A 25,615-nucleotide genomic window follows, 5' to 3' on the forward strand; every position below is an offset into this window, starting at 1 on the left:
TGTATCCCTTGAGGTGGAACCAGGACCCTGCCCCAAGGCTGCACTACTGTTTCTTGCCTGCTCCTCCGTTATCTCTGCATCCCCTCCCTTCCCTGATTAGCAACTGTTTGAAACAGTTCTGTGCCCAGGAGCCACACGGGGTCCTGCTCACTTTCAAGCTGGCTCACAGCTGTGGATTTCAAAGACCCAGGCTCTGGATCAGAGACTCAATAGGTTGAAGGTATTCAACATCAAATGAAGACTCTGACTCTGTGAACAGTGTGTTAGCTTGTGGCGGAGAAAAAAAAATATGGAAATTATCACAAACTTAAGGAACAAGGGGACCATTTGAAAGGTCTGTGCCTGGGACGCTTGTGGCTACAGGGAACAGGTTTGCTCTACCGCAGAATGAGGATGACAGTGAAGGGTGAGGAGGCTTCAGAATTTGGCATGTGGTCAGAAATGTTGGATTTTTAGGAGAGTATCAGAAACTCAGAGAGAATGAAATCAACTTAAAGGGCAGGCTTTATTCTACAGTCAAAACAACAGGAAGTGGGAAAGGAACAGGAGATACTGTGATCTGGTCCGTGTTGGTCCTACAGGGAATAAAAGGAACGGGATCAGTGTGGGCAGTTGGCTGCAGCTTTCACAGCTCAGCAGTGGGATGGCTTCAAAAGAACAGAGAGAAAGGAAGTGGGATGTTAGAGGAAGAAGCATCAGATCAAAGTTCTGAGAAAAAGAAGGTAGAAAGAAAGGTTTTTGTACCATTGAATAGCTCAAGTCACTTGGGGCCTGGACACTCTAAATCTGAAGGAAGGTGGTGGCTGGGGTGGAGCCGGGCTGGAGGACAAGGGGGTCACCACTGAACTTCTGTGAGAGCAAGGCTTTGCAAGCACTAACTACACAGCACAAATTCAGAGTCCTCCAACCTCTTGCTGGGAGGTCAGGCTCAAAGAGGAAGCATTGCCACATAGGCGGAAGCTGCGAGAATGATCTCTTCAAATGTATATAAGACCAAGTCCCCTTCTGAGGAAAAACCTGCAAAGGTTTCCCATTGCACTTAGAATAATTTACAACCCTTTACCTGGTGCTCAGGGCTCTGTGATTTCTGACTTCCTCTCCCCTCAGTCACAGCCTTACACATCTCTCCCTCACTCTGCGATCCCAGGCCTTCGGCCATGTGGTCTGTTCATTTCTTCCACAAATATACATCGAATGCCTGTGATGTGACAGACATGGGCTTGGGATAAGCAGTAAAACCCCTGAAATGACCACAACCACACACGCAATAGACAAAATCACGGTCACCTGGGACTTACGTTATAGTGAGTTTAAATATGCTTGATTTGTTTCCACAAAGCTTCTGCATTTGCCCTTTTTCCAGATCCTCACGTGGCTGGTTCCACATCATTTTGTCTCTGATCAGATGTCCTCTCCTTAGAAAGGACCTTCCCCAGTCATTTTTAGCATCTGTTATTGTTTTCTAAGCAGATATCATTATCTGAAAAAATAAGAGGGGGAGTTCTTTTTTATTGTTTCCTCCCCTAGTAGATTGTAAATTCCATGAGATCTGAGACATTATTCCCTATTGTATTCCCAGGTTCTAGAATGGTATGGCTCATAGTATTTTCTCAATAAATATTTGATGAATTAATTAATTCTGGAGGAGGCAGCAGCAGCGAAGAAATGCTTTGGATGCTGCTGAGGATGAAGAAATACTTAAAGAGCGAGAAATTGTAAAACTAATTTTGCTCACAGAATGGCCTGTTATAAATGTATGATAGCTTGCTTCTAAGAGGAGGGAGGGAATGGCCACAGAGTATGCATTTGATTCAGCAATACGCTTCTGGGAATAAAACAGGAAAGGAAATGGAAATTTAAAAATTACTAACAATAAATGGAGTAGACAGAGGGATCAAGTAACTTCAGGAGAAATCTGCCAATTGCAAACCATCTCATATCTCTAAATTTTTCAGAGACAGAAGTATTCCAAATGCTAGTCTCCATAACAAGAGGCAGGATACATACTAGTGAATTTTTCTCAAGGATAGGGAAACTGTTGTAGTACAATGAACTTCTTGATAGGAGGGAGATTTCTCCCAAGTGTGTGTGTGTGTGTGTGTGTGTGTGTGTGTGTGTGTGTGTGTGTGTGTGTGTGTGTGTGTGTGTATTTAAGGCTTGTGCTGACATATTGATGTTTAACTGTCTTTTGAGGCCAGAGGTAGCTGGGCCCCCCCAGGGTAAACAACTGGAGATTCATTCCCTGTGGACTGATACTCCAAGATTAGAACAGAAGGACAAGTGAGAGAGGAGGCTGGGCCCTGTCCAGATAGAAGATAAGAGACCACATATTTCTCATTCTCGAAGTCAAGGAAACCTTCCCGACTAGAAAGCTCTTTGGAGGTCAAAAAAGGGAGAGGGTGCCAACCCCATAGTAGGTGATGTCAACTACCCATAGGCCTCTTTGGTGGAATCCATCTTGGCTGAGAGATGCATGCACACATGGGAGGATACTGAGGTATACCAAATACAGACTCTGAACCAGGCAAATCAAAATGATTGGCCAATGGAAACCCAGAAGAAATGCCCCATATAAGTGATTTAAACTACCATGGGGGCGTGACTTTCTCTCTCTCTGAGTCCGCCTGTGTGTCTATCCAGAAGTACTGTACTCTTCTTTTTCTCCTAATAAACACTTGACTTGTTTCACTACTTTTTGTCTTTGGGGAATTCTCTTCTGCAAAGCCGAAGAGCCAGGGCCTTGTCTCTGACCACTGGTCTAGCAGCTAGGATTTGGTGCTTTCACTGCCGTGACGCAACCTCAATCTCTGGCCAGGAACCAAAACCCTACTTTAAGCCACTGCAGGCTGAGGGCACCTGAAATCACTTTGGGGAGGGGAACAGAATATGCCACCCCAAAATGTGCCTCTTTGGCAACTTAATTATTTTCATTTAGCTACTTTCAAGAAATAGCAGAGGAGCTCTGAAAACTGAGTAGAAGTTACCCTTTCGTAAGAGACACTTACCTGTATAAGGGAAATCTCCATGTGTAAGGGTGTCTCCTCTGTACCAGGAAGAGAAGGATGACTCTAAACCTCTAGAAACTTCTTATCAATGGAGAAGGGAATGACTTAAATCTGCATCACAGATTTACTCTTGTTTACTGTGCTTTTCCTGGCAACTTCCCACAACTCTCCCCTGCTCCCAACATCTTTCTTTTGTCCTTAGCTGAAGATGGTATTCAAGGCGGTGGCTTGGACCATTTTGGTGAGTTACTCAATTTTCATGGGTCTCTCCCATGTATCCCTGTTATTTATACTTTTGTTTGATTTTCTCCTGTTAATCTGTCTCATGTCAATTTAATTCTTAGACCAGCCAGAAGAACCTAGAAAGGTAAAGGAAGGTGTCTTCCTCCCTGACAACATGATGCCCTGTCACTCTGGAATACTTCAAAGTAAAATTCATGCAAACGAAGACTTCTTACATAACCACAATGCAACGATCAAAATCAGGAAATACCGATGTATTACTATTATCTAATTTACAGATCCCATTCAAGTTTCACCAATTGTCCCAATCATGTCCTGTATAGGACTGACTGAAGGAAAAACACACAACATGAAAATTGTGAATTAAATTTTATTCAGGGACCTTACTGGGGACTATAGCCTGGGAGACAGCCTCTCACTAGCTCTGAAAAACTGCTCTGAAGAGGTAGGGGAGGAGCCAGCTTAGGTATGATTTATTTATTTTTTTGGCTAGGGAATAGTGCAGTCAAGCATACATCTTGGTAAAAGATTACTGCTCATCACAAAGAACAGACATCTCAAGTTCATGGTTTTAGTTCTTTTCTATGTATGGGAAGATGCAAGAATCTGGGGTCATTGAAATTCTTCGTGCAATGTGCATCTAACTATCTAAGGGCCTGTTTATCCAAAGCACAGAAGGCCTCATCCTGTTTTTTTCCATCCTGAATTCCTCTCAGGGCTGACTGTCAGTGGGCACTGGCAGAGGGTTGCAACTTAACCCTTTGAATAACTGAATGATGAGTGACAGTCTTTGTTTGTTTGTTTGTTTTTGTTAACAATAGCAAACGGTTCCAGTCCAGGATCAGTGTTGCATTTGTTTTCTTGTCTCTTTAGTCTCCTTCAATATCTGGAGTATTTCTTATTCTTTTCAGTCTTTTTTAAACTTTCATAACCTTAACACTTGAAGGCTACAGGCCAGAATATTTCTCAATTTGGGTTTACCTGGTATTTTCCAATGATTAGATTCAGGTTATAAACTTTTGGCAGAAGTATCTCAGAATTGAGGCTGTATACTTCTCACTGCATTCCAACAAGAAGAACACATTTTGATTTGTCCCATTACTTGATCATTTGATTAAAGTGGTTTCATTTGTTTTTCTCCATTTAAAGTTACTCTTTTTCTCTTTTAATTTCATAAATACGTTGTGAGGAAATACTTCAAGACTATGTAAATATACCTTTCCCCATCAAACTTTCACTCACTAGGTTTAGCATCCATCAATGTTTCTTAGTTTAATTAATTATTACTGTGATAATTTAACAAATGGTGATTTTCTAATTCCATCATTCCTTCTAGTTTATTAATGACATTCTACTGAAAAGGAAAAAGTCTCTCTTCTCTACATTAATTCATTCCTTTTTTTAATATCAGTATAGACTCATATATTATTTTTGGTTTCATTCTACTGTGTAGCACTTTCACTTGAATGAAAATGGTAATTGTCACCATCCATTTTTTTCCTAACCTCAAGGGGAATGTTTCCGATAATTTGTGATTAAGTATGATGTTTGCTCTGTGTGTGTGTGTGTGTGTGTGTGTGGGTGTGTGTGTGTGTTTAAATATCCTTGAATCTTCTTATAGCTAAAGAGAAAGTCCAGCCTTGCAAACGGACCGTTCTAAGTATAACAGTCTCAGACCTATTATGCTAACATTTTTCTGTGCAAGCTCATATTCTTTTGGAGCTATCAACTATCTTGACAGGTAACATGTACTTTGATGGAAGGATAAGATCCTCTGCCCTGGCTTGTTGTCCTATTGGTGAGTTTGAGAGGGGGAATGGGGTATATCCCAGAGTAGAGAGCTTCTAGTTCTGTAATATGGTCTCAACCATTTCCTATTTACTTCATCTGACTCACCAGACGACCTTGTCTTTCATGAATCCCACCCACTTAATATCTCTGCCCCAAGTACTTCTGTTTTCCAGAGGCTGTCTTCTTCTATCGTGACTGATGCTATCATAGAGTGAGATAGAGGGGGAGGATGTGGAAGGGAATGCTTAGTGATTGACCAGACTAAGTGCACTTCTGGTTATCAACTCTGCACTCAGAGTCACCCTGCTGTGAGTCTGCCACTTAGGGCTGGTGCTATTACTGGGCTGGTGGTGTGCTTTCTCACCAAGCCATTGTGAAGGGATGAGCAATAGTCCTCCCAGGGCAATGTGGGCCAGAGAATAAAAGGCCCAATTAGACAACTGCTTCCCATCACTCCCCCAGTCATGGGGCATGGCTTCCTTTTGCTTGAACCTTCTTCCCTTTCACATTGGGGCTCAGTCAACTCATCTTCCCAACCATTTCTTCCATTATTTTTTGTACTGGGATCCAGCAACCTCCCTCTCACTTCAGTGGCTTCTCCAGAGTTTGGTTCAAGGGAAGGAAGCATGAATCCATGCTAGTTTGTTGTATTCTGTAAGAACTGTCAATCTCTTAAGGAAGAACCTTAATAGAAGCCACAAGGTCTATATGAAGGAAAAGAAGTGTTATTGAAGTACAAGACATGAATAAATTGGAAAGACATGTCATATATATATTCCATATATATTATAAACTCTCAATCATTCCAAGGATGTCAATCATTAAATTAATCACTAAATTAATATGTAAATTTAATTTAATTTGAATAAAATTTCCAGCTTATTTTAATAAAAGGAAATAAATCTGAAATTGACCTTGAAGAATAAATATGTTACAAATGGCAAGAAATGTTTCAAAATGAAAAAAATATTAAGGGGAACTGCTTTTTTAGTAGATTCCAGAGCTTACTATCTATAAAGCAGCATAATCAAATCAATATGGCATTTGAATAGGAATTGGACAATAGACCAGTGAAACACAAGTAAAAACTCAGAGACGGATCCAGGTATATGGGGAGTAAAACAATTAAGTTCAATGGAGGAAAGGATGGCTTAGACAATGGTTGGTATTGGGACAATTATCTATCCATTAGAACTAAAATAAAGTTAAATGTTAATTTTATACGATACAATCAATTAAAAATTTGGTGGGTTAACCCTTTAATTATAAACAACAAAACCCAAAAATTATTTAAAAATTTAGAAAAATATTTGTAAAATATCAAGGTCACAGACCCTTTTCTGAGCAACACAGTAAACCAATGGCTACATGAAAAACTTGCTACAGCAAGAGTCAATATAAATTACAACAAATCGGGCTTCTCTGGTGGCGCAGTGGTTGAGAGTCCGCCTGCCGATGCAGGGGACACGCGTTCGTGCCCCAGTCTGGGAGATCCCACATGCTGCGGAGCGGCTAGGTCCGTGAGCCATGGCCGCTAAGCCTGCGCGTCCGGAGCCTGTGCTCCGCAACGGGAGAGACCACAACAGTGAGAGGCCCGTGTACCACAAAAAAAAAAAAAAAAAAAAAGAAAAAACAAACAACAAATAGCAAACAACAAACTGCGAGAATAGTCTCTTTCCTCTCTTTCTGTGTGTGTGTATGAGAGACAGAGAGACACAGACAGACAAAGGGATAATATCTTTAATAAACTAAAAATACTTACAAATAGATACGAAAATTAATTCAATGGGCAAAGGGTACATGTGAAAGGACAATCATAGCGCATAAATTGCAGATAGCCAGTAAAAATCTGAAATGACACTCAATTTTAATTGTAATCCAAGAAATGCAATTTAAAGATGATAGTATGCTACTTTTTAAATGTTATTAGATTGGCTAGAAAAAGTCATTAATATCCAGTTATAGCCAGATTATGGAGATATAAGCAGTTTCATGCATTTGTGCTGGGAGTGTAAATTTGTAGAAGCTTATTGGAATTTAATTTGACAGTATCTATTTAAACTTTGAAATGCTTATATTCTTTGACCCAGTAATTCTGCTTATAGAAATCTATCCTACATCAGTAAAATCAAAGCTCCCAAGGAAATATGTAAAAAGATATTCATTACAGCATTCTCACAGAAAACATTTGGAAAAACACACATGTTCATCAGTGGGGGAATTTTTGGATTTGTTGAATAATTATGCTACAACCATACTATAGAACATTGTGTAGCTATTAAAAAATAATGAGATATATCCACATGTACCATTCAGGAAAACGGTTCGGGGGAAAAAAGCAAGTTGCAGACCAGCACGTGCAGCATATTTCCATTCAACACAAAACATTTTTATGTGTATGGATATACAGATGATAGGTACATAGGCAGATAGATAGATAGATCAAAGGTAGGCAGATATATTGGTAAAGATTATGTTCGTGTTACAATAAATAAGCAGAGGTGGGAATTCTCTATTACTTTATTATAAAATTTTTAGTGTGTTGAGATTGTGTCAGTCAGAGTTCCATGTAGTAAAGAGAAACTATTCTAAATATTTTAAGTGGGGAATGATTTAATACAGGGAATTAAGTGTTTGCAAAATCATTGGAAGAACTGAAAAAGTAGGTTCTTAGATGGATTTTGGGAATGGAATGACTCCTAGATCAATCAAAAAGTGACATACCAAGATCTCCTTTGAGGCCACCACTGGAACTCCAAGTTCAAGAACACAATCCCTCCTAACGCCTGTTAGAATGGCTATCATCAAAAAGACAAGAGATAACAAATGTTGGCAGGAACATGGAAATGTTGGCAAGAACATGCACAAGAACACTTGTACACTGTTGGTGGGAACGTAAATTGGTGCAGGCAATTGGAACACAATATGCAGGTTCCTCAAAAAACAAAAAATAGAACCACCATATGATCCAGCAATTCCACTTCTGGTTATATGTCTAAAGGAGATAAATTATAAATAGAAAAAAAAATAAATAGTGAAATATTATGCAGCCATAAAAAGAAGGGAATCCTGCCATTTGCAACAACATGGATGGACCTCTATACTAAGTGAAATAAATCAGACAGAGAAAGGTATAATTTCACTTATATGTGGAATCTAAAAAAACCCCAAACTCATAGAAACAGAACAGATTGGTGATTGTCAGAAGTGGGGATATGAGGGAAATGGATGAAGGTAGCTAAAGGGTATAAGCTTCTAGTTATAAGATAATTAAGCTCTGGGGATGTACAGCATGGTAACTATACTTAAGAATACTGCATTGTATATTTGAAAGTTGCCCGGAGAGTAGACCTTAAAAGTTCTCATCATAAGAAAATAAAATTATGTGAGGTGATAGATATTAATGAAACATTGTGAAATCATTTCTCAGTATATACATATATCAAATCATTATGTTGAGCAACTTAGACTAATACAACATTATATGTCAAAAATAACTCAATAAAATTGGCAAACCAACTAAGCAAAAACCAAACAAACTCCCCACAATCCCATAGTTACCATCCCAGGGTCAGAGAGTTAGAATCAAGACATAGTGGCAGCTGTTTCTCAATGCCCTGATTGCTGAATAATGGGCACTGGAACACGGTCCCCAAGGAAATCTCATGTCTCCATGATTTTGTTAGACAGCAAAAACTACCTGAAAGAGAGGAGCAAAAGGGTTTCCTTCTGAGTCCCATCTTCAAATTTCATGTAAGTTCACTGAATTGGCAGAACCTTATTCACATCCAGAATCTGAGCTGCAAGGGAGCCTGGGGAATGTAGTGTGTACCTTATCATCATTACAAAGAGAGACTGACTGGATAAATGCACAGGATCCACCAAGGGGATTATGCATAAAGCTTACTTTATTGTGTTTTAAAATGTTTTGATATGAACACATGCCCACAATGCATCTTAATTTAAAAGAATGAATATTGATACCCATATTTTCCCATTTTTTAATAATGAAAGCACACACATCCACACATATGTGTGTGTAGGCTTAGAAAAATACAACAGGGATTCAAACTAAGGTGTTCTAAGTGGTTTTCTTGGAGGGGAAGAGATTACAGGTAGTTGAAAAAATCATTGGCATTTTCTAGAATAAATATATCCTGCTTTCTAAAAATTAATACTCTTTAATTTTTTTTTTTTTTTTTTTTTTTTTTTTTGCGGTACGCGGGCCTCTCACTGTTGTGGCCTCTCCCGCTGCAGAGCACAGGCTCCAGACGCACAAGCTCAGCGGCCATGGCTCATGGGCCCAGCTGCTCCGCGGCATGTGGGATCTTCCGGACCAGGGCATGAACCCATGTCCCCTGCATTGGCAGGCGGACTCTCAACCACTGCGCCACCAGGGAAGCCCAATAATCTTTATTTTTTAAGAGCAGCTTTAGATTTGTAGCGAAACTGAGCCAAAAGTACAGAGTTTCCATTTATTCCATGCCCCACACATGAGCAACTTCCTCCACTATTAATATCCTGAATCAGAGTGGTACGTTTGTTATAAGAGATGAACCCACATTAACATATCATTATCACTCAAAGTCTGTAGTTTACATTAAAGTTCACTCTTGGTGGTGTACATTCTATGGCTTTAGATAAATGTATAATGATATGTATCCATCATTATAGTGTCATACAGAATAATTTCACTGCCTTAAAAATCCTCTGTGCTCTGCTTACTCATCCCTCCCTCCAAACTCCAGTCTCTGGCAACCAGTGATTTTTTACTGTCTTCATAGTTTTCCCTTTTCCAGAATGTCATACAGTTGGAATCATCCAATATGTAGCCTTTTCATACTGGCATCTTTTACTTCATAATATGCATTTAAGTTTTATCTTGCTTTTAAAAAAGTGAAATAAACATTAAATATGAACTAAACAGAGAAGATGACAGAACTACCCCTTGTCATAATGAATGAACTGTTACTAAACAGCAGCATCCAAATTAAAAGCTTTAGGATGTTCTTGGAAACCTATTCAAATACAGGTTTTATTATGTTTAAATGTGAATGAAAGAAATAAAGAAAAAAAAAGAAAAAAGCTGTGAATGAGCATAAAACTTTTTTTTCTTATATGATAAAATTTGTACCCTCTTAACTTTTGGAGGTTCCATTCAAAATATTAGGAAGAACATTCACATGTATTCACCTCCCTAAATATAATTCTTTCCTGTAAAAATTTGAAATAATTTGTATAATTTTTCTTTCAAAATTATTTAACTAAAAGTAACTTATTTAATTTAGGTTTGGCTATATTTTTTGCACAGTCATTTGTGGTACTTGGGAAATTTTTGGAAGGGAAAAATTATCCCTCCAAATAATTAACTTAAATTTTAAAAGTATAGTTAAATTTTCAGTTTTTAATAAAAGTTATATTCTAAGGGAAATTCATTATGAAGAGGGAAATAGTTTTGAAAGTATATTTTTTCCTACCAGCCATATAGATTCATACTAAATTCTTTTTTTTAATTTTATTTATTTTATTAATTTTATTTATTTTTTCTATACAGCAGGTTCTTATTAGTTATCCATTTTAAACACATTAGTGTATATATGTCAATCCCAATCTCCCAATTCAATTTGGAGAAGATGTTGGTGAGAGTTTACAAATTGAAGACTGATTTATTACTTAACTGAACAGAAAAAGATATCCTCAGAATGGATAAATTACAAATTGAAGATTGATTTATTACTTAACTGTATAGAAAAAAGATGTCCTCAGAATGGATAAGTATCTAGACAAGTCAAACTCATTAAATTCTTATCTTAATCATTGACAGAGGGGCCACAAATTGACTTATTTATCAATTTGTAAGAGCCTGAATACTCTTAATAAATAAGTGTAAGGCAAAACTATTAAGGTTTTTATGGCATATAATAAACATACTGAAATGAAGATGAACTTTGAGATTGATTGAAGAAAGTTGAATGTGGAGTCTGAATCATTTGAAATTCTTTATTCATGTGTATGTGATGAAAATTACAACTTTGGTGGTAAAATAAGGAGCAGCATCATTACCATCTTTCTTTGTTGGAGACAAATTCCTTTGGCAAGTATTTTCCCAAAATGGTAAAATAAACTGTCCAGTGGACCAGCAGGTGTTTTAACTGAACAAATGACAAAAGCTACTTGATTTCTCAGTAAGAAAATATGCTGAACTGACAAAGGATTAATCTCCAAAATTTATAAGCAGCTCATGCAGCTCAATAACAAAAAAACAAACAACCCAATCCAAAAATGGGCAGAAGACCTAAATAGACATTTCTCCAAAGAAGATATACAGATTGCCAACAAACAGATGAAAGAATGCTCAACATCATTAATCATTAGAGAAATGCAAATCAAAACTACAATGAGATATCATCTCACACCAGTCAGAATGGCCATCATCAAAAAATCTAGAAACAATAAATGCTGGAGAGGATGTGGAGAAAAGGGAACACTCTTGCACTGCTGGTAGGAATGTGAATTGGTACAGCCACTATGGAGAACAGTATGGAGGTTCCTTAAAAAACTACAAATAGAACTACCATATGACCCAGCAATCCCACTACTGGGCATATACCCTGAGAAAACCATAATTCAAAAAGAGTCATGTACCAAAATGTTCATGGCAGCTCTATTTACAATAGCCTGGAGATGGAAACAGCCTAAGTGCCCATCATCGGATGAATGAATAAAGAAGATGTGGAATGGAATGGAATGGATAAAGAAGATGTGGAATATACAATGGAATATTACTCAGCCATAAAAAGAAACAAAATTGAGCTATTTGTAATGAGGTGGATGGACCTAGAGTCTGTCATACAGAGTGAAGTAAGTCAGAAAGAAAGACAAATACCGTATGCTAATACATATATATGGAATTTAAGGAAAAAAATGTCATGAAGAACCTAGGGGTAAGACAGGAATAAAGACACAGACCTACTAGAGAATGGACTTGAGGATATGGGGAGGGGGAAGGGTAAGCTGTGACAAAGCGAGAGAGTGGCATGGACATATATACACTACCAAACATAAAATAGATAGCTAGTGGGAAGCAGCTGCATAGCACAGGGAGATCAGCTCAGTGCTTTGTGACCACCTAGAGGGGTGGGATAGGGAGGGTGGGAGGGAGGGAGACGCAAGAGGGAAGAGATATGGGAACATATGTATATGTATAACTGATTCACTTTGTTATAAAGCAGAAACTAACACACCATTGTAAAGCAATTATACTCCAATAAAGATGTTAAAAAAAAAAAGAAAATATGCTGATCAAAATTTCCACCAATTACAAGTTGTACATGTTGGCACATTATTGGCAGTTTTCTGGTATCTCATCTAGGTGATCACTCTGACATAATAATCAAACATTAAAACAAACAAACAAACAGCCTCTGTCCTCACAAAACCACCACCAACAAAAGCTGATTCTATTTGTCTCTATATGAGTGAGCCCAGACTCTTGAAATATTATGATACCCAGACAGACAAGAGCAATCACCTGGTTGCTGAATTTGATTTAACAAGTGCCAGTTCAGTTCAATTCAGTGCAGATATTAAAAGTGACATGCTTAGTACATCAACTCCTTACCTGCAGGGCAGTAAGACAGGTGGGACGTGGTTGGGTTGTTTAATGTGATTCTGAGTAATTTTAAACCTAAAATGAATATGAAAAAAATAATAGAAATCAGAGTGCAAAATATGCGCTCATTTTACAAGGAAACAAAACTGGTATGGCATTTCATGTTTGCAGCAGGCTTGCTTCCTGATGCAATCCAGCGTCTCCTGAGGGATGTTCACTTTTATCTATTTTAAAATTTGTGTGCATGTGTGTGCATGTACTAGCAAAGTGCTCTGGGTTAGGTGTTCTGAAGTCAAAGCTGAGAAAACTAGTCTGAGGCGAGTCCACAGTCAAGGGGCAAGGGACATATAAGAAGTAAGATTAATGGCCAAAAGAAGGGAAATAGAATAACATGCTGGGATGGAGAAGTTGCCCACGGGAGCTGACAGTGTAAGGAAAATATCCTCCCCTATTGCCCTCCCCATGTGCTTATTTCTTGTCCTAAGGTTGGGCTACTATTATATTGGGAGTTTGGGTCCATAGATAAGGATCACACAAAAGTAGGATCTTGATTCTCTCACAAGATGTCTAGATATTTCCAGTGTTGGTTATTATGGGAAGAGGATATCTTAATTCACAGGAAGATGAAGGTGGAGCTTAGCAGGAAGGAGAGAGGACTCATTCCTGTGTTAGGCCCTTGCTCATAGGGCCTAGACTTGGGGGAGGATAGAAAAGTGTCAGGGTATTTCTCGGCTCTTGCCTCAGGGAATCCCTTGAGTTGGGAGATCTTTCTGGGTTTCTAGACCCCATTCCAGTGTGTGTGTGTGTGTGTGTGGAGTGGGTGGGTGGTGGGCGGTTCCCACACCAACAAGCAATGCTCTGGACTCCAGCTGGGTGTCCCACAATTCAACCCAATTCTGCTCAAGTCTGAACTTTATCTACCTGGAGATAGCAAAAGATACTACAGGTTAGGGGAAGAGTCCTACAAGACTTCCCCCACTCCCTTCAGATGCCAAACACAGGCTATTACCTGTGTTTCTGACCAATTGGCTATAAATCAGAGGTTCCCATGTCCACCTCCTTGAATTTGATTAATTTGTTAGAGTGGCTGACAGAACTCAAAGAAAGATTTTAATTACCAGTTCACTGGTAAAAGGCTATAACTCAGGAAGAGCCAATTGGAAGAGATGCACAGGGCAGGGTATGCGGAAGGGGCATGGAGCACCAGGCATGACACTGTCCCCAATCTCCACGTGCTCACCAGCCCAGAAGCTCTCTAAACCCAGTCCTTTTGGTTTTTTATGGAGGCTTCATTACATAGGCATGATTAACTAAATCATTGGCCATTGGTGACTGAACTGAAGCGCAAGCCCCTTTCCCCTCCCCTGCTCAGGGTGTGGGACTGGAAGTTACAACCCTCCAATGACACCCTTGGCTCCACTGGCAACCAGTCCCCGTCATTTGGTGGGGTCCAAAAGTCACCTCATTAACATAACAAAAGAACATTTACTGCTCTTGTCAGGAAATTCCAATGGTCTTAGGAGCTCTGTTCCAGAAACAGGATGAAACCAAATATATACTTATTATAAATCACAGTATCACAGGAGAGAAGTAGGCTGAGGCCGTCCAAGGAGCATAAGCCAGAGCCTTAGGCTCTGAGAATTGTCATATCAGGAAACATATCTAAGAATTATAACAGTATGGGTTTAGTTGTGCTATGGAGAATTGGGGGAAGAATTTATGTCCATTTTGAGGGGTTCGCTTAAAAGGGGGAGAGAGGAACCTCTGAGACCATTAGGCAGTGATGACGGAGAGCGTCTTGGGAATGTGAATTTCAGGGAACCAGAGTTGGAGGTACCAAACACAGTGTCCTTTCGTATAAATCTTTTTTTTTGTTTTGTTTTTATTTTTGTAGTCTTGTACTCTAAGGATTTGAAGTGATGAGAAGCATGATAGACTGGCAGAACAATCTAAAGTGTCACAGCAGAAGTACTAGAAAGAAGCAACCAAAGAATGGAAATTCGTTTTTTGGAGGCTTTGGGAAATTATTTCTCATTTGAACATTTCTTCCTCTTTTCTCAGGCAAAAACTAGTCATTTAATATCTCTTGAGTTACAGGGCTAATACAGTGAATGGCACATAGTGAAACAAGATATATGTTGAATACATGAATGATTGAATAAATGAATGAATGAAGATGATGTAGCCTCAGTTTTTGTACCTCACAGATGACGAAAACATACACAAACAACTATATTCCGATGAGATATGTATTGTAACAGATTAATAAAGAATGAACTACAGGAGTTAAGAACTAATAGAGTGATTTATTTTTCCTTTGAAATGAGGGAGGGGAAGATTGTGGATGGAATGAGGGTCAGGAAACTATTCAAGGGTGGTGAAATTTTGAACGGAATTTGAGGACAAACACATTTTTTCCTGGAGGGGAATATTTGAGAAAAAGTTATAATGAGCAGGACATGACTTTTTAAAATAAATGAGTCAATATTTTGTGATCAATTTACAGTGAAAGTTTTGAGGCTCTGAGATGTAATTTTTAGATCACTTCACTTTGTCCGGTTGTGTATAGAGGACAAGAGAAAGGCCCATTTGATAGCTTTAGAATTTTCCACAGGAAGATTAGATGATAGAAAACCACACACACTCTGCAAATCTTAACTAAAGCTTTATGTAAATCTTAGGGGATCCTGGTTGTCAGAGAAGACATCTTGCTTTTGTGTCTATGGTTTAGAAATAGGCAGGGATAGATGGTTGGGACTAGGGAAATAAAAACAAGTGGTCTACTATAAAATTAGAGCGAGTTATAGCTTTCTTATATAGCAGAGACTGTAAAATTGGATTAGGACATGTCTAATGAAATAGAGGTAGAACCAGGAGGAATTAATTTGCCTAAGGACTTTTGGTCCTACAGAGAAGAGATGGTATTTGTTTGGGACATTTGGGGAAAAACTGGAGATGGGAGGATAGCTTAAGGTGTGTATCTTAGATTCTTTTCCTTGTTGGGCCCCACTGATCCATTCTTGAGCATTTTGGAGATTTGGGGTGATAGGTAGAAACCAAATAAGCTGTAGGTTTGAAAGACTCAGACACATAGAGAGGACAATGAAAGTAGATTTGATTCTCTATTGAGCTGGGGAGATATCAATTTTCCCTACTTCATGGGGAAAGGTAGCAAAACTTTGCTGCCTTGAGGACTGAAGAGAGAGCACCCAGCCTTGGCACCTGGTGAGGGCAGCTTTGGAAGCCCAAGCATCCCTGGAATAAATATAGAGCTTCTCACAGAGGACAGTGTTTGCAGCGAGAGGGAGAGAGGTTTTGTGAGCTTCAGAATAGTGAAAGACAGTAAAAGTCCAAGAGGGGACTAAACTCCTATGAGCACCACTAGGACCCTCAGAAATAACTGAGTGTAACTGGGGTTAGGGAAAGGGTCACGAAGGGCTTTCAGTTAATGTGATTTGATTCTCTTTCCCAGATTGATGAGGTCTGGGAAAGGTCAGATGTTGCAGAAAAATCAATAGAGAACAAGCACTCCCAGGCTTTATTTTGAGCAGGTGCATAAGCACATACTGAGACTTGATAATCAAGTCAACAGAACAAAGAAGTAGATCAAATTGTATGGGGTTTTGGAATATCAGGGGACTCAAGAAAGAGCATCTAGATGTGACCAGAACAGACACTAGTTCATTATCTTTCAGGGATTAAGGGTTCTCGTATTCTTCAGTGAGGTGAACCAGAAGAGGCAAATCATTACACATGGTCTAACCTGAAAGGCCAAGTAGTTATAACCAATAAACTTATTGTTCTCATTACAGAATGAAAGTTCAGTCACTCTCAATGGATCCATCTGCTATTTTTCTGAAGATTTCTGATGAAGATCTTTCAGGTATTCTTGTATTAAGAGAGCTTGACAGAATGGATTCAGATTTTTAGGTTAAAATAATGGTGTCCAGAGAGAATAAAACCAGGTAATAAACATCATGTATAGAACTTTGTCACTGTGAGGCTTATTTCTCTCTGGGTATGCCACTGTTAGTTTGAATGACTGCTTATTTTTTCATCCATCACGTGTATGTAGTATAAATCATCAAGCCATTCATTTATGTAGGGAATATAAATCTTATTCAATAAACGCAGGTGAGTAAGAAATGCCACATCTCTATTTGCTTTAAATAAAGTTAAATAAGTCTCTGGGGCTTCCCTGGTGGCGCAGTGGTTAAGAATCCACCTGCCAATGCAGGGGACATGGGTTCAAGCCCTGGGCCGGGAAGATCCCACATGCCGTGGAGCAACTAAGCCCGTGCGCCACAACTACTGAAGCCTGTGCGCGTAGAGCCCGTGCTCTGCAACAAGAGAAGCCACCGCAATGAGAAGCCTGCACACCATAATGAAGAGTAGCCCCCACGTGCAGCAACAAAGACCCAACTCAGCCAAAAAAAAAAATAAAGTCTCTGGGCTTATGTCCCATAGAGTTATTGAACACTCTAACTTAGTCATTATTGAGGCTCCCTTTCCAATGACCCAAGGTCAGCTAAAGGTTCCAAGAGTCTAACATTAACACTCAAATGTCAGGAAGGCCCACTGAGTACTGCAGAGATGCCTATTGTTCAAGCTTGCCTGGATCCTCGAAGTCTGCAGCTCTGCTACTTCTGTCAAATAGATCACAGGCACCTTGGTCTAGGTTGGGAGTCCTAAGGATCTAGATGTACACTTTGCATCCATCCTCTCAAAGACTCTGCTCCCTCCCCAGAGGGCTGGCAGATAGTGGAGCCAGGATCCCTGATACACACAAGACCTGCAAGTTTCTACCTTTCTCCTAGCCTGGGGTTCTCTTCGTTCTCCTTGGATGCCTCCACGTGTCTACCTCTCTCAGCTCCCAGTACAAGCTCTGCAACAGCTCAGGGTTTTGATGAACACATGTTCAATAGGAGACTATCTCCAGCAGTGTTGGTTGGTTGCTTGCCGTTACGAACCTTCCCCTGACATGAGGAAGCTTTATGCTACTCGCTTAGAATAGGATATATTCAGCAATAACAATAGCAAATTACTACCTCAGAGGGTATCCCTGCATTATTTATTCAGTAGTGATCTACCCCTAACTATGTGACAGACTCTGGACTAGGCACTGAGAACATAATAGTGCTCGTGACAGAGCCTTATCACCATCTTCAAGGATGTTGTCATAGTGGACAACATGAACAAGTCAACAGCCAAAGACAACACAGCTGATAAATTTGGGAGAGTCACCTTATTGAGAGTTGGGAGGTGCAGAAATCATTCTTGGAGGATGTTTCATTTAAGTTGAAAATGGAAAAAGAGCAAGCATTAGCTGGTCAAATGAGGTTGTGAGTCAGAATGAACAACGTGTGCAAACATCTGGGTTAAGAGAAACACCAGTGGACTTCCCTGGTGGCGCAGTGGTTAAGAATCCACCTGCCAATGCAGGGGACAAGGGTTTGATTCCTGGCCCGGGAAGATCCCACATGCCGCAGGGCAGCTAAGCCCGTGCTCCACAACTACAGAGCCTGCGCTCTAGAGCCCGTGAACCACAACTACTGAGCCCATGTGCCACAACTACTGAAGCCTGCGGGCCTGGAGCCCATGCTCAGCAACAAGAGAATCCACCACAATGAGAAAAGCGTGCACTGCAAAGAAGAGTAGATCCCACCCACCGCAACTAGAAGAAGCCCATGCACAGCAACGAAGACCCAATTCAGCCCAAATAAATAAATAAATAAATGTTCCTTTAAAAAAAAAAAAGAGAGATACCAGCATGTTTTAAGAACTGAAAGACCAACCGGCCTTGGATGCTGGGGTTCAAGGTGGGTTGTGGAGAGAAATGGAGCTAGAGGATTAAAGAGAGCTCTGATTGGTAAGAAGCTTGTAATGCATGCTAAGCTTCTGAGAGTAAAGGGGGTTGGCTCACTTAACACCCATTCCAAGCTCATTTTTTCTTGCCTTATTTTTCTATTATGATTGGAAAATTAAAATACAAGGAGCTAATAATATGTTTTAATTGTGAGAGTTGATGTTTTTGTTTTAGAATGATTGTTCCAGCTCCTTTGTGAAGACTGCTTTGGAGGGGGATGAGAATAGCTGTGAGGATAATAAGAGGGTTGTTGGCAATCCAGGTGGGAGGTGATGGCAGCTGGCATAGGTCTAAGGCAGTCATGTTGGAGAGAGCCAGGTAGATCTGAGTAGTGCTTAAGGGGGAATGTTAACTGGAGCTTAGAAACAAAGCAATTGAGAGGTTTCTGGCTTGAATCAGTGAGAAGAATGAATATTTGGTCTATTTCTAAGTGTTTAACTCTCTAAATAATACTGGTGTTAAGAAAAACTTTTCATATTTTGAATAATTTCCTTAAACTGGTAGAAAGAATGAATTTTTCCCAAGTTTTCAAGCATGACTATAGAGATTTGAAGCTGCAGGAATGCCTGAGATCTCTAATAAGTTGCTTGTCATTTTCCCAACTTGGGAATGATCCTGTTGCCTTTGCCCCAGAACAAAGCCTTCAGAGGTAGTTTTGGAAAATGTTTCACACATTAGCTAATATCTGGAGTTGAGGTTGTCTAAGACATATAGGTCCTAAGAACTCAGCCACTAACATCCTCACCATCCAGAACAACAGGAAGAGTGAAGCTGGCAAAGCTCTCAGTTTCCTTGATCTTATCAGCCCCCTGGGCCACTGCCCAGCAGTCTGTTTGCAGCTCCAGCCTATGCCTGAGCTCTGGTCTACTGGGCTGTGACTTTGAAAAGCTTTGTGTGGGCTCAGGAGAGGGTGAACGGAGCTGAGAATACACAGAATTGGGGAGAAGAGGCAGAGTAAATCTCTAGTTTCCAATATTTTCCTTGATAAATATAATAATATATATATAATACAATTCAACTTTTTTTTTTGATAATTTCTTATTTTTTCCTTTTTTTTTCTTCCACAGACATAGGCACAAAAGGCTTTTGTGTTTTCCAGAGGCGGGGGGGGAGAGAAAGAGAGAGAGAGAGAGAGAAATCGTATGTAACCAGATAAGCACAGATAAAGAAACCAATGGTCTTCATCAGTTAATCCAGGTCTACACTGCCTGCCTGGGGGTGCAGCCTCTTTTTGTGATGCCTGGGCCCAAGCTAATAAGACTCCCTCATAAGCGAAAGAGTGATGTCTATGGCACTCATTGAGTGGGGTGGCAGCCCTCTTCTGGGTCTCCAGGCCATTCTTGCTTTGCTGCACATCTGGGAGTTGAGAGTAGCTTCGGGAATTGTTGAGCTCTGGGTGGATGGGAAGCCCATGCTGAGGAGGAGTCTGGAGAAGGGACACTTTATGGGGACAGAGGCAAGCATCATTCTGGGGCAGAAGCAGATATCTTTTTTGGGGGAAGTGGTCTTTGATAAGAACCAGTCCTTGGTGGGAGACACTGGAGATGTGAACATGTGGGAATTTGTAATGTCACCAGAAGAGATTAACAATGTCTATCATTGTTATGGTCCACCACTGAAGGTGGACCTTCAGTTCTGATGTCCTGTGTTGTGGGGGGCACCAACGTATGGGGTCCACGGTGGAGTGTTCACCAAGCCCCAGCTGCCGTCCTGGGGCTGTGACCCTGTCCCACAGCAGCAGTCCTGAGCATGCCCACTGGAGATGACACCTCACCTCACCACCAGGGTATAAATTTTTGCCTTTATACCCTGGAGTGCTGCAGAGTGGACACTGGACTTCTTTTCCTCTCTCTTCTTCATTAACATCAATGAATGAACATTTCTTCTTAAGTGAAAGGCGATCTATATGTTGTGCTTTTCTCAGAAGGAATCAAAATTATGGAATTTATGTTTCACATTGAAAAGGACTTTAGACATAATCCCGCATCCTTATTGTATTGGTTTTCTATCACTGCTGTAACAAATTATCACAAATCTATTGGCTTAACACAGCACCAACACAAATTTAATATCTCACAGCTCTGGAGGGCAGAAGTCTAAAATGGGTGTGTCCACAGGGCTGTGTTCTTTCTAGAGATTCTAGGGGTGAATTGATTTCCTTGCCTTTTCTAGCACCTAGCGGCTGCCTACATTCCTTGGCTTGTGGCTCCTTCTTCCATCTCCAAAGGCAATGGCATAGCATTTTCTCTTCTCTCTGACCTCCTGCCTTCCTCTTAGAAGGACCCTTGTCATTATATCGAGCCCACCTGGATACCAGCATAATCTATCCATCTCAACATCCTTATCTGTAAAGGTAACATATTCACAGGTTTCAGGGATTAGGACATACATAGACAGGCTATTCAGCCTATCACATTCATTGACAGAAGATACAACGGAGATCCTAAAGAAGAGGAATGAAAAAAAAACTCACAGGTCTCGTCTGGACTGCTGCTAGTCCATGTGGTATTTCTGTGTGAATGGGGGATTAACTCTATGCTGGGTGAACAGCTTGGTGAGTGGAGTGTGGGGAGATAACAGCCCCCACTCCCTCCCTCAGCTAGACACCCATGTGTAGTGAACAGCCTGCACACCATACACAGTGGCCCTGGGGCTGGTGAGTTTCTATAGTGGAAACAGAATGCTGGTCTTACAATATCCTACTCCAATCCCCCTCTGCTCTTCACCCTTTCATAGCTGTCACTCTCTGAGTCCAGGGCTGATCTCAAAAAAACTGGCTTAGGGAATTTAGTACTGTACGATGTACTGTATTCCTACAGCGGTCAGTCCATACTGCCTTTCAACCCTGCCTCTGAGTGAGACAGGCTGGGACCTGGGACGTGGGACCCTTTGCTGCAGTGCTTGTACCTGGACAAACATCTCCTCGAGCAACGAAATACAAAGAAACTATAAGGGACTAAAAATAACTGCATGCATGTGCAGTCGGGGCAAATTATGAACAACAAGATACAAAAACGCAACTGCCACTTCTGAGGAGCCAGGAGAAAAAGCAGGGTACTGTGCGTGCACATAGCACCCTGCACACAGCACCACAAAGGGGGTGGGCACACCTCCTAAGCCACGCCTCTGGCCCAACCCCTAGACCCACCCCTACCCTCACCCCATATAAGGAACCAGCTCGCCCCCTACTCAGGGAGCAAGCAAGGAAACCTGGTACCTGTTTTCGCTCCCTCGTGCTACAGCACAAGTCCCAATAAAGCCTTGCCGGAATTCCCTGTCTGTCCTCTGATAAATTTCTATTGATTAAGCAGGCCAAGAACCTTGGTCGGTAACATGAGTACTGTCCATTCAGCTTATATATGCCAGACTTATTATTTATCAATAATATTTCAATAATCCTCTTCCTGTTCCATCTCACAGTGTCCATAAACACATACATCCAAGTCAGTGCTCCAATCCTTCACATGTGGACTGCTTGCATCTTGCTTTATAAAACTGAGAGTTTTAACCTCATCTAAAAGGGCAAGCCATTTTGGTTCCGAGTTTTTTAAATCCTCTGTGGCGATGTTACCTTTCTATACCATTATTACAAAGGGACTTTAATCAGCCTTCACTGAAATGAGAATTCCCCTAAACCAGCACTGTCCAGTAGAACTTTCTGCAATGATGGGAATATTCTAATTTGTGCTGTCCAATATGGTAGCGACTAGACACATGTAGTTACTGAGTCCCTGAAATGTGGCTAGGGTGACTGAGGAATTGCGTTCTACATTTTATTTAATTTTAATTGATTTAAATTTAAATAGCCACATGTGGCTAGTGGCTACTGTATTGGACAGCACTGATCTAGACTTTTTCCTTGAGTTAAAGGGATAAAAGTGCAGGGTGTAGGAAAGGATATTATTAATCATAAAATTTTATAATTAGGACAACAAAGGAAGTTGAGGTCTCCAATTGAATAAAAAGAGAAGAAAACCTGGGAAGGTTTAAAGATTGTCTTCCATCAAGCCAGGGACCTAATTTTCTCTTGTTTCTACCAGAGGGCAAATAAGCTGTTATCAAATAGTATAATATATTCTGGGGCAAATGTTTAGAAGTGTCTGTTTATGTTTTTATTCCTTCTTTTGTGTTCAATATTTTTCTTAGAACTTATTTTTTCCTTTATCTTTTTCTCTTTCTTCTGAGTAGAGGTGAGTTTATCCATACTTGCTATTTAGTTAAAAGAAAAAAAGTAAGCCCAGAACACCTTTTACTTTTTTTTCAGAACATCTTTTGATTCTGTTTCTGTGCATCAAGAGAAAGGCTTCAGTAGTATTCTTTCTCTTGGGATGTTGAGTTCAGTGGACTAAAGGCACTTCAGGAGCACCAGCTTATAGTGGCATTTTATGTATTGTCAGTTCCAAATTGTACCCAGGATGGTATAGGGGCCTTATGCTTGAAGAAAGAGAAAATACAGCATTGGGAGAATGTTTGGGATTAGGATTCGGGTCTAGGGTGTTCATCAATAATAAGCCTGTAGGGCTTCCTCGGTGGCACAGTGGTTAAGAATCCGCCTGCCATTGCAGGGGACGTGGGTTCAAGCCCTGGTCCAGGAAGATCCCACATGCCACGGAGCAACTAAGCTTGTGCACCACAACTACTGAGCCTGCGCTCTGGAGCCCATGAGCCACAACTACTAAGCCCATGTGCTTCAACTACTGAAGCCCGCACCCCTAGAGCCCATGCTCCGCCACAAGAGAAGACACTGCAATGAGAAGCCTGCACACCAAAATGAAGAGTAGCCCCTGCTCGCCGCAAGTGGAGGAAGCCCGCGCACAGCAACGAAGACCAAACGCAGTCAAAAATAAATAAATAAAAATAAAAAAAATTATTAAAAAAAATAAGTCTGTATTTTCTCTGACAGAAAGTTAAACGTGGCTTTTGCTGAGAGGTAAATAGTGTGTGCTGTGGCCTCACTTGAAAGGATGCGGGAGGTCAATGTCTGGAGGAGGTCCTAGGACTGAGGAAGGGGACCCAGGATGAGTCAACCAAAGAGAGACCTTGTAGGAGATAGAAAAACACTAGAAGCAGCCACTCTCCTAGTTTTTGCAGGAGGGAGTATAGAATTATACACACTTGGTGTCAAGGGCAGAATGACCTTCAGTCAGTGTCACCCAGTAGGAGCTGAACTAGGGTCAAGCTGTAGGAAGCAACAGAAGAGTGAGAGAAAGAAAAGAGAATGGCAATAAAGAACAAAAAAGGAAGAATGATGATGGTGAATATTAGTGTGGAAGATGCCTAGTGCCATTTCAGCTCTATCCACTATGAAAAACACAGGGACACTTAAAGGAGGGCGAGAGAAAGGTAGCAGTTCCTAGAGGCATCAGTACAAGACATGAGGGGATACTGACAGTGGGTTGCTTTCTCTGACATTTGTAGTACAGAGGAGATAATCAGCTGCCTACAGGAGATTACTGTGGTGGGAATCCCCACTGTAAATGTGTCCTGCACACCCAATACAAAAAAGGCTTTGTAAGTTACAGATGAGTAAAAGGATATGATGTGCCTACGAGGAAATACTAAGAATGAGAGCAATGCAAACTGGAATGCGTTTTGAATTTTTCGGGAAATCCTTTACTCTTTTATCCACTTGCCCACAGTACAGCACCTCCTTTGAGATCCAATAATCTAGAGCGATCTTCTCACTTTGCAGAGGAGCTTACCAAGGTTAAGGTAGGAGGATGGCTTTTCTAAAAGCCATATGGCGAGTCAGATTCAGAAGTGGGGTCTAAATCCAGGTCTCATGTCTTATTCAGTGTTTTTTTTCCTATCTTAACCCACTAACATTTTGGGAATTCAAGGAACAGCTTTATTTGTGAGTTGCTAGGAAATTTCGTAGAGTTTTCAAATGCTCCATTCTTTTCATTGAGATCCTTGAAGAAAATGGTTGAAAAACTAAACTAGAAAACTAAAGATTATTAGTTCGGTTTAAATGACCTCATAAGATATTTACTGGTCCTATTCACATTTCCCCCATCTATATGAAACCCTAATGTCCAAAACCTTACAAATATGTGAAGTAACACTACCTTCAAAATTTAATGGATATATATGCATTTTATCCAACTAATATATGCTCACAATTAAAAGATGAAATAGTTTTAAAGAAAATAGCTTTAAAGATGAAGAGTTTTAAAGAAAAGCAAGTCTCTTGCCTCACCATTCTACCCCCAGTCCCACTCCACATAGGCAATCACTTTGAAATTTTCCAATTATTTATGTTTTTACGGAGGTAGCCTCCATTTCTCTAAAAGTCTCACGTTGCTATTTCTTACTTTGTAAGTTTTAGACATTATCTATAGACCTCCTTTTTAAAAAATTTTTATTATTTATTTATTTTTTTAAACATCTTTATTGGAATACAATACTTTACAATGGTGTATTAGTTTCTGCTTTATAACAAAGTGAATCAGTTATATACATACATATGTTCCCATATCTCTTCCCTCTTGTGTCTCCCTCCCTCGCACCCTCCCTATCCCACCCCTCTAGGTGGTCACAAAGCACTGAGCTGATCTCCCCGTACTGTGCGGCTATTTCCCATTAGCTATCTCTTTCACATTTGGTAGAGTATATATGTCCATGCCACTCTCTCACTTTGTCCCAGCTTACCCTTCCCTCTCCCTGTGTCCTCAAGTCCATTCTCTAGTAGGTCTCTGTCTTTATTCCCGACTTGCCCCTAGGTTCTTCATGACTATGTTTTTTTTTTTAGATTCCATATATATGTGTTAGCCTATGGTATTTGTTTTTCTCTTACTTCACTCTGTATGACAGACTCTAGGTCGATCCACCTCACTACAAATAACTCAATTTCATTTCTTTTTATGGCTGAGTAATATTCCATTGTATATATGTGCCACATCTTCTTTATCCATTCATCTGTCAATGGACACTTAGGTTGCTTCCATGTCCTGGCTATTGTAAATAGAGCAGCAATGAACATTGCGGTACATGACTCTTTTTGAATTATGGTTTTCTCAGGGTATATGCCCAGGAGTGGGACTGCTGGGTCAAATGGTAGTCCTAATTTTAGATCTTTAAGGAACCTCCATACTTTTC

General features: G+C 40.3%; 1 protein-coding gene across 1 annotated transcript in view; it reads left to right on the forward strand.

The window, feature by feature from the left end:
• CRP (C-reactive protein) overlaps window positions 1-25,615 on the forward strand; it is a gene marked incomplete at both ends in the record, with an annotated part of 107,415 nt that overhangs the window by 13,053 nt on the left and 68,747 nt on the right.

The sequence above is a fragment of the Grampus griseus genome (genome assembly GCF_964374135.1).
Source record: "Grampus griseus genome assembly, chromosome: 1".
NCBI lineage: Eukaryota > Metazoa > Chordata > Mammalia > Artiodactyla > Delphinidae > Grampus > Grampus griseus.